This window comes from Micropterus dolomieu, linkage group LG10 (assembly GCF_021292245.1).
Source record: "Micropterus dolomieu isolate WLL.071019.BEF.003 ecotype Adirondacks linkage group LG10, ASM2129224v1, whole genome shotgun sequence".
Classification (NCBI taxonomy): domain Eukaryota; kingdom Metazoa; phylum Chordata; class Actinopteri; order Centrarchiformes; family Centrarchidae; genus Micropterus; species Micropterus dolomieu.
In genome coordinates this window covers 1,700,965-1,710,440 of record NC_060159.1, presented here as the reverse complement: position 1 = coordinate 1,710,440, position 9,476 = coordinate 1,700,965, and the positions used below count along the sequence as shown (strand labels likewise).

The window sequence follows — 9,476 nt, the reverse complement described above, 5'->3', positions numbered from 1 at the left end:
ATTTATTAGAAAGATCTTTCTTTCTTTTATTCAACTTCATCAACTTTTATTATGGAGACAATTAAAGTCAGAGAGAGTCTGAGGGTCTGTCAGCAAGAAACATGTTTTACATCATTTATCTTCATTTCTATTTAGTCACATGTGAGGCTGGTCATTCCTGTGTTTAGTCCAAATAGATGACAATAAAACATAGCTGCACCAAAGTTTCTAATGACAGGTCTGGGACAGGTCTCCCTTATCCAGTGCTGTAGACAGAGACACTTTTATTTATTGTGATAACATTACTCAAGTGAGAACACAGAAACACGAACAAAACAAAAGGTGTTACCAGCACTCATTGCTGCATAATGCCCTGTTGCTGTGGCATGCTGGAGCTCCTCTACACCATAATCATGTTCTTGGGCTGTCCACAGCGTAAGATCCTGACAAAAAACCCTTCCAGGTCTCTACCACTCACATCAGTTGAAGAGTCTGTCAGGACAATTGTGCTGCTTTGATTTCTGCTGCACAGCCCTTCCACAACTCATTAACTATAACCTCCACAAACCTGGAAATAAACAATGGACAAGTTAGGACAACTACAATATTGGGTGTATTTAATATGTTTACCATATTCACTCATACCTCAGTGTTCATTTCTATTTTATACACCGAACAGAAGGAAGATGTTACCAGATTCCCCCTAGAATGGTCTGTGACAGGTGCTACTTCGCCACAGACAATCTCGAGTACTCGTTCAGCTAACGCTAGCTAAATGAACTAGTCTTGAAAATTAGCTAGCTTACCTGCACTTAAGGCAGATGGTTACATATTGCATACCTTGGCTAGGTTATGTAATGTGGCTTGGTTGCTAGCTGACACTCAAACTGTTTTGTTTCTCCCGTGCTCCTCCCACCCTTTATTTTGAGGTAAGTTATTTAACTGTTACATTAACAAATATTAGCTAACGTTAGCTCAGTAACTTAGCTTCGACATGCTACGTCAGTGATGCACTGAGAGCCAACATCTTTTCCGTTCTTCTTGAGAATGGCGAAGGGGTGTTTACTTTTAAAAATTTGGTAAGCAGTGTTGAGTAACTTCTCCACTCACTGGATTGTGTCGTTGTTTGTCTGTTGTGTGTAGACATGAAGTGGTCGAGCTGACGGGTTGTCCGACACCCAATTTGCCAGCACACATTGCAATTGTTGATGCCACTTATCGTGTTCGTTTTCTGTAGTTATTGGTCCCCTTGAAAAAGATCCCCTTTGGTCTGCCTTGGCAGGGAACGCAGGCAAACCTTCCTCTACCCAGGTGTACTGTGTTTTCCATGACACTAGGAACCCCCTCTTTTAGTAGCCTCATATGCTTCCCTTGATATTTTCGATAGTCTGAGGTAGCAGCCCTCTAAGGCTATCGCTAATTGGATTACCCCTTCCGCGCGTCTGCGCGGCACTGAGAATTTTAGTCTATGCCCACCCACAGCGTGGGCCTCTCCTACATCCGCACCTTATACACACACAACAGTGAGACCTGGCCTTCGGCTCCCAAATGCCTTTTCTTCAGCACTGAGAACCAAGGCCTTCAACTTAGAGGGCTGTGCCTATACTCATAGAATCTGGGTTACAGTACGTAACCCCCGTTCTATTTCGTATAGGCTTCGCCATCTAAGGCTATCGCTATTCGGTTAGAGGCGAAGCAGGATGAGTCAACGCCTCACTGACCCATACAGTACCACCAAGCACAACTCACCTGCCCAGAGCCATAATGAGCCACCCAGTAGCCCGCTGACCGCGGCCGTGTGCGCGAGCACCGATGGCGCAGCATGGGAGGCCGAGGGCCGACCCATGCGTAAGTCGGGAAACTGGGTGGGGGGCCCCGCAGCTGCCGCTCCCCGACACTGTCCCATGGGAGAGGGCGCACCACACACTCACAAGTAGAATCACTCAGCCAAAATAGTCAATACTGAGTGAATCAGAGAAAAACGGGAGACATCCCGCAGGTAGAAACGGACGAAAGAGCATGGGGACGACCAGGAGGCCGCCGTGCAGATGTCGTCCACTGTCATTCCACCGTGCAACGCCACTGAGGAGGAGACGCCTCTCGTGGAGTGCGCTCTGATGCCATCCGGGGCAGACTCACCGGCAGACACGTATGTCTGGGAAATGGCATCGCATAGTCAGTGAGACAGGCACTGTGGTGACAGGGGAAGTCCCTCGGACTGCTGCCTGTAGTGCACAAACAGACGCTGCGAACGGCGCCAGGCAGCCGTGCGCGCCACTTAACAGGACAGCGCTTGCACTGGGCAGAGGAGGTGGGACGTGGCGTCCTCCACCGACCCATGGGGGGAGGAAAAAAGCCAGAGAGGGTGATGACCCGTGACTGAAAGGAGATCGTAATGCTTTTAGGCATGAATGCTGGGTTAGGGCGCAGAACAGCCAAGCTGCTGTCGCCCTGAATCCTGAGACACAACGGAGCCACAGAGAGGGCAGCCAGATCGCTGACCCTCTTGACCGATGTCAGAGCCAGGAGCAAGGCGACCTTAGCCGAAAGGAACCTTAGGTCCGCAGTCTCCAAAGGCTCAAACGGGGCTTGGGTCAACGCGCGTAAAACCTGCGCCTCTGCACCCCCCTAAGGAAACGCTTCACTGGGGGATGGGAGAACATAGTCCTGTCCCCAAAGCCCTCGTGACAGGACGAGATGGCGGCAGTGTAGGTTTTAACTGTACTGAACGCCAGCCCCCTGTCCATGAGCAACTGGAGGGACGAAAGCGCCGATGGGAGCGGACAGGCGACCGGGTCCGTCCCCTGGTCCAGACACCACGACCACTTAGAGGAGTAAGAGGACAAGAAACACAATTCTCCCCAGCGTCACTGTCGCCTGCCGTGCGTAACGTGTTGGCACACACTTGATGCCATACATCACACATGTACAGCGCACAACACAGCCTGTGACACACCTCTGGATGCAGGAGAAGGGACTGCGTCGGTGATGCCGTGGTCATGCACGAGCCCGCATCCGGGCACTGCTGGGGGAATATGCGTAATGTCAACAGCATCACACACCGCCCGGCAGATTTCTTCTTCAGAAAAATATCTGTACCGGGTGTGTACCAGTGTTCTGTCCACATGAAGCGAAATGTCCGCTGTCGTGGGCTCATACAGTTTCTGTGGCGAGTTGTGTGTGAAGAGACCTCTGATCGTGAACAGAGTGTACTGCTTGTTGCTTTGAGTTTCAAGCTGCAGATTAGCCACTTGGCTTTATAAATTATAACTTGGCTATAGCGGGGAGCTGCTGGGGGATTCCTGCTCATCCGATAGCAACAGGTCGAGGGTGACACCGTACACCTGTACTGATGGCCGACTTGCTAGAAGACGTCGCTCTTCTTTTCCGACAGGAAATCTTCTGCTCTTTAGACAGCTCAGTGCTGAAGAAAAATGGGAGCCGAAGGCCAGGTCTCACCGTTGTAGGGGACACCCACCGCTGTGGGTGGCGCGGAGGGATAAACTCAATAGCGATAGCCTTACAGGGCGAAATAGCACCGTCAGTTTCTCTCTGACTCCTCCCCTCCTACGGAGCCTGAGGTGGCTGTCTGACACACCGTTTTCATTCATGCTGTCGATATCAAAGCACATATCTGAACACATTTACATCTTTAAAAACTTTAAAATCCTGGTTGAATAGGCTAGTTTTTCATCAAAACAGGATCTTGAACATGACTGCTTTATGATCAATCTCGATGTAAAGACAGATGTCCGCACATCGTGGATTTATCTCAGCCCAGATTAAAATCTATGTCTGTCTTTAGGTATAACACTGTGACAGTTGCACTGAAAACACTTAGGCTACTGTGAGCTACATTACTGCAGTAATCACTGTTTAAACTAATCTGTTACCTAGAAAACTGATCAATGAACAGTAGCCCAATCTTTCATATTGTAGTTGCACTACAAACAAACAGGCTTAAACGTAGTTTTAAGTGAGGTTTTCATTATTAGCTGCATATATTCTGTGTTTTGACAGCATTAATAAAATACGAAATTAGCAAAATGTTTAATGTAAAATAGACGTCTAAAACTTTACAGTTAATTTGAACCTATAGACACATTTTCCATTTAATAGGTTAACCTACTGGGTGTGACTGTGACTTAACAATCACAACTGTGTCTTATAGGCTACCTATTTTCATAATGAGGTAGCTGATTTTTTTTGTCCCCTCAGGTTACAGCTTATTAAATATAGCCTTCCTATTTAAAATGAATGTAATTGGCTGTAGGAAAATTCCAGCACTTTATCATTTATTAAGAAAAGTCCAGTCTGGTAAATGGTGTGCAACGCTGTATAAAAAGTACTCATGTTAGCATACTGACTCCTTCCTCCACTCCTGCGTTTTAGAGCCAATCATGGTCCGCGTTGGCAGCATTCATATTTCTAGCTCCACCCAATTAAAATGGAAGCCGTTGCCATGGTAAATTGTAGTATCGGCGCTCCACTGATGATGGCTTTTTTTCATCCCCACGCAAGCGCTTCCATCAGGCTCAACATACTCAGAGTTGATTGAACTAATTCTGATCAGCTGTTCTGGAACCGAAAACTCAGAGTTTCCCCACCTCAGGCTTGATCAACCCAGAGCTCAGGGATAAGCTCAGAGTTTGTTACACCTGGGGCCTTTACCACGAAGCGAGTTCAACATACCCAGGATATCTTTCAGTTCCCCTTCGAGGGAACTTGAACTGCGTCGGTGACGACACTATGGGAACGCCTGTGGGCGTGGCAGGGCTGAAATCATGAATGAAACTACTCCAATCCTATTGGCGTTGCTAGAATGGTAGCGTGTGACGGCGTAACTGGAGGCGTATATAAGCACACCGGACACATTAGCTTTTTTCTATTCAGCAGGCACTCTGGCATGTTTGAGACTACCACAAGAAGATCTAGTTACCTGGAAGGAGAAGAAGAGGTGATGGCTGGTGAGCAGTTCAGGCAGTGTGTCCCAGGCAGCTCTCGAGGGGGCTGCTTGCGGCCATTGCGAGGCCCTGCCCCTGAGGGTGCTGAGGTCCCATGCGGCTCTTTTTTTCCGAAGACGGCTGGATGCGCTCTCCCCGTGGCTCGCGCCCGGCGGTCGCTGAGGCATCAGTCATGGGGCACCCAGCACGACATCTCCGAGGGCATTGGGACTGCCGAGGCTTTTTCCCGTTCCTCGTCTGCTGACTCTGCCTCCTCTCTTCCCCATTCAGGAGTCCGTTCTCGGCTTCTCCTGCCCGAGGTATGAGTTTGGAGAGGCTTGCACAGTCTGATTCTGAGGAGCTAGACGTGCTTAGCATCATGGAGGATAACTTCCGGGAGCCGTGCCGACGTCATCAGACCGCACCCAGCTATGAGAGGCGGGGCAGGAGCCGCAGGCCGGCAGTAACCTCTATGAGCTTTTCTGCAGCTCGAGCGCCACCCCTGCGTTCTTTCCTGATTTGCACAATGAGTTATGTAAAATCATGGAACTGACAAAAAAAAAGAAAAAAGCTACTCTGCACGGCTGACTGTGTCCTCTCTGCTGGACTACAGCAGCGTGACAGAAACTAAGCAGCACGGCTACGGAACGATGCCTTGGGGGGAGGAAGCGCTCGCGAGCTATCTCTCTCCCACCCTCGCTTCGTTCCTTCAGATGTCGCCTCTCCCCACCAAGCTGTGTCGGACGACATCCGCCTTGGTGGGCAAGGCCTACATGGCAGCAAGACTATGACCTAGGGGGAGGTCCCTCTGAGGAGGACCTGACTGAGCTCCGTAGAGCTACGGACTTAACGCTCCGTGTTACCAAGCACTGGCTGCTCCATGGCAGCATTGGTGGCTACGGAGCGCCATCTGTGGCTCAACCTCTCGGGCATCCAGGGGAAGGAGAAGGCTTTTCTCCTGGATGTGCCCCTCTCTCCTACTGGCCTGTTTGGTGAGGCGGTGGATGCTGTCATCATCAGGTTTCAGCACGCTGAAACGCAGGGAGAGGCGTTTGAGCAATATCTCCCCTGCCGGTCTGGGTCCAGGACGGCGACGGCTGAAGAGAGACGAGCTCAGCCCTCGTCTAGCTCCTACCACCGGAGCCAGAAGCGAAGCATTGCTTCCCGTAGTCTCCCTCAACAAACCCGCGAGAGGCTGACCGAGGTCCCCTCCCTCATGGCGGCTATAGGCCCTTGGCGGATTTTGCAGAAGCATGGCGGAGCCTTGCAAACATTTCCCTGTGGGTCCTGCGCACCGTAGTGGATGGCTACAGGCTGCAGTTCCGGGGCCAACCCCCGCAGAAGTTCAACGGGGTGGTCTGGACTGCGGTGCACTCAGAGCAGAGCCAGGTGTTGGGACAAGAAGTTCGCTCTCTGCTGGAGAAAGGGTCCATAGAACTCATTTCCCCACCAGTCAGGGAGTCCGGGTTCTACAGCCAGTACTTCATAGTTCCCAAGAAGGACGGAGGACTGCGTCCGATTTTAGATCTGCGGTCCCTTAACCAATCTCTGAGGAGATTCAGGTTCAGGATGCTCACCATCCCCGCCATCATCAGTCACATCCAATCCGAGGATTGGTTTGTCACGATAGATCTACGAGACGCATATTTCCACATCTCCATCTCACAGGAAGTTCCTGAGGTTCGGCTTCGGGGGGGCGGCGTACCATATCGGGTTCTTCCGTTCGGCCTAGCACTCTCTCCTCGCACGTTCACCCAATGCATGGATGCAGCTCTGGCCCCGCTGAGGCTCCAGGGCATCCGCATATTAAACTACATCGACGACTGGCTCATCTTGGCTCAGTCTCGGGAGTTAGCGGTTCGGCATCAAGATGTCATCCTCGCCCACCTTCAGCGTTTGGGGCTGCGGCTCAATGCGAACAAGAGCGTGCTGCCGCCCGCCCAACGGACTACGTTCCTAGAGGTGGTGTGGGACTCGACGACGATCCGGGCCCACCTGTCACACGTCGGGTCCATTTTGTCCTCGGTGACCAGAGTGAAGCTAGGCCGCACCATCACTGTGAAACACTTTCAGAGGGTGTTGGGTCTCATGGCGGCAGCGTCCAGCGTAATCCCGTCTGGCCTGCTGCACATGAGAGCCCTGCAGTGGTGGTTAAAATCCAAGGAATTCTCCCCGAGGGGAGATCCGTTCCATCTGATACAGGTTACGAGCAGGTGCCTTCGTTCCCCTTCAGTATGGAGGAAGCCTTGGTTCCTGTCCCAGGGTCCCGTGTTGGGAGCGTCATGTCGCCGGACAATTATTTCGACAGACGCCTCACTCGCGGGGTGGGGCGCGTTCATGGACGCCCGCTTTGCGAGAGGCTCCTGGCAGGAGCATCATTTCTCTTGGCACATAAATTGCCTGGAAATGTTGGCGGTTTTCAGAGCTCTGAGGAGTTTTTTGCCCGCTCTCCGCGGTCACCACGTCCTTGTCAGAACCGACAACACGTCGGTGGTGGCCTATTTGAATCAACAGGGGGGTCTGCGCTCACGCCCGTTATACAAACTGGCATATCAGATCCTCCTGTGGTCCCGGCTGAGACTGCTGTCCCTCAGAGCGAGACCCCTGTGGAGACTGTGGGTCTGGCCCCTGAGAGGGCCCAGTTCCTGGAGGCGGGCCTGATGGCGGGAACAGTCGAGACGCTGCTCAGCTCCAGAGCCCCGTCCACGAGAAGGACGTATGGCCTGAAGTGGAATGTCTGGTGTAGAGAACAGGCGGTGGACCCAGTTACCTGCCCGGTGACTATGGTACTGGAGTTCCTCCAGGACCGTTTCTCTGCTGGCCTTTCCCCATCCACACTCAAGGTGTATGTGGCTGCCATGGCGGCGTTCCACGCCCCTCTGAGGGATGGGCCTCTGTGGAGGCTTCCACTGGTCGTGCGCTTCCTCCGTGGAGCCCGGAGGATGAGACCAGTGACTCATTCCAGGGTTCCCACTTGGGACCTGGTGGTGGTTCTCGAAGCGCTGGCTGAGGCCCCCTTCGAACCCCTGGAGTCGGCTGAGGCCAAGCACCCGACCCTTAAGATGGCCGTTCTTCTCGATCACCTCTCTGAGGAGGGTGGGGGATCTCCAGGCACTTTCGGTTTCTCCTCAATGCCTGGAGTTTGCCCCGGGGAGGGTCAGAGCCATCCTGCATCCCTGTCCGGGCTATGTCCCTAATGTTCCGTCCAGGTTGGCAGGGTCTACGGTGCTGCAGGCGTTTCATCCCCCACCTCATGTGACGGCGGAGGACGGGAGACTTCATCTGCTCTGCCTGGTCAGAGCACTGAGTATTTACACTCTGAGGTCCTCCCGGTGGAGGTAAGCAGACCAGTTGCTGGTGTGTTTCGGGTCCCCCAAGGCTGGGCTCCCCGCTTCTAAACACACGGGTTACCTTCACCTATGGCCGTAAGGGCCTACTCTACTCGAGGCATGGCGGCCTCTAGGGCCCTCCTGGTAGGGGCTTCGCACCAGGATTTGTGTGAGGCAGCTGGCTGGGCCACTCCTCACACTTTCATCCGGTTTTACAGTCTGGACCTTCCTTCTGCACCCGGCACCCATGCGCTCTCCTCTTAGTCGTGCCTAAGGTTCCTGCGCGCTGGGGGGGGGCAGGCGGAGGCTTCGGTGTGTAATAGTGGGTATTCTTGTTCCCATAGTGTCGTCACCGACGCAGTTCAAGTTCCCTCGAAGGGGAACGTCTCGGGTTACGTATGTAACTGCGTCGGTCCACCACATCTCGCCCCGCCTGGAGTGCCTTGCTTCATAGCAAAGAGCTAATGTGTCCAGTGTGCCAGCGTGCTTATATACGCCTCCAATTACGCCGTCACACGCAACGCAACGTTCTTGCAACACCAATAGGATTGGAGTAGTTTCATTCATGATTTCAGCCCTGCCACGCCCAGAGGCGTTCCTATAGTGTCCTCACCGACGCAGTGTCTTGTTCCCCTTCTCAGGGAACAAGGGTTACATATGTAACCCGAGACGTTATCTGGCTTAACTAACCCTAATAATCACGACCTGATAAGCGGTACCACAAAGCTGGTTATCAACTCGGTAATTCAACCCAGGGTTTCCCAACACAGCCGTGAACCTGTTCACATAAGATGACTAATCTGACGTACTGCTGACGTACTGTGGTAAGCGTGTCGACTCATTTCCGTTTCCGGTGCTTGTGTGTTGGTACCGTGTTGTGCTGCTCTCGCTAAATAACAGTTACATTTGTTAGATTACAGCAGCCAACTGTCCGCTAAACACTTATTCTTTACAGTAATTTTGCCTAAGCACTCACAGTTCTTTCCATCTTTTAGTGACTGCTGTTCAATCTCATAGTTGTTCTAAAGTTTTGATAGCTTGTTTATAGACATGGAGACGAGGCTTGGTGATTTAGAAGTCCGGCACCGCACCTTGGTAGATCAGTCGTTAGCTACTGTAGCTAGCCAGTCCCCGGTAGTCGGTGCAGAACGGCCTGAGTTAGCCTCTGGTAGCCGTCCTCCGGCATCCCCTGTGCAGCCAGGGGGGGGGGGGGGGGGGGGGGGGG

The 9,476-nt window shown here is 52.4% G+C and overlaps 1 pseudogene; it reads right to left on the bottom strand.

Annotated features, from left to right (window-relative positions):
• Positions 1-1,918: 1,918 nt before the first annotated feature.
• Positions 1,919-9,476, bottom strand: part of LOC123978180 — an 18,020-nt pseudogene continuing 10,462 nt past the window's right edge.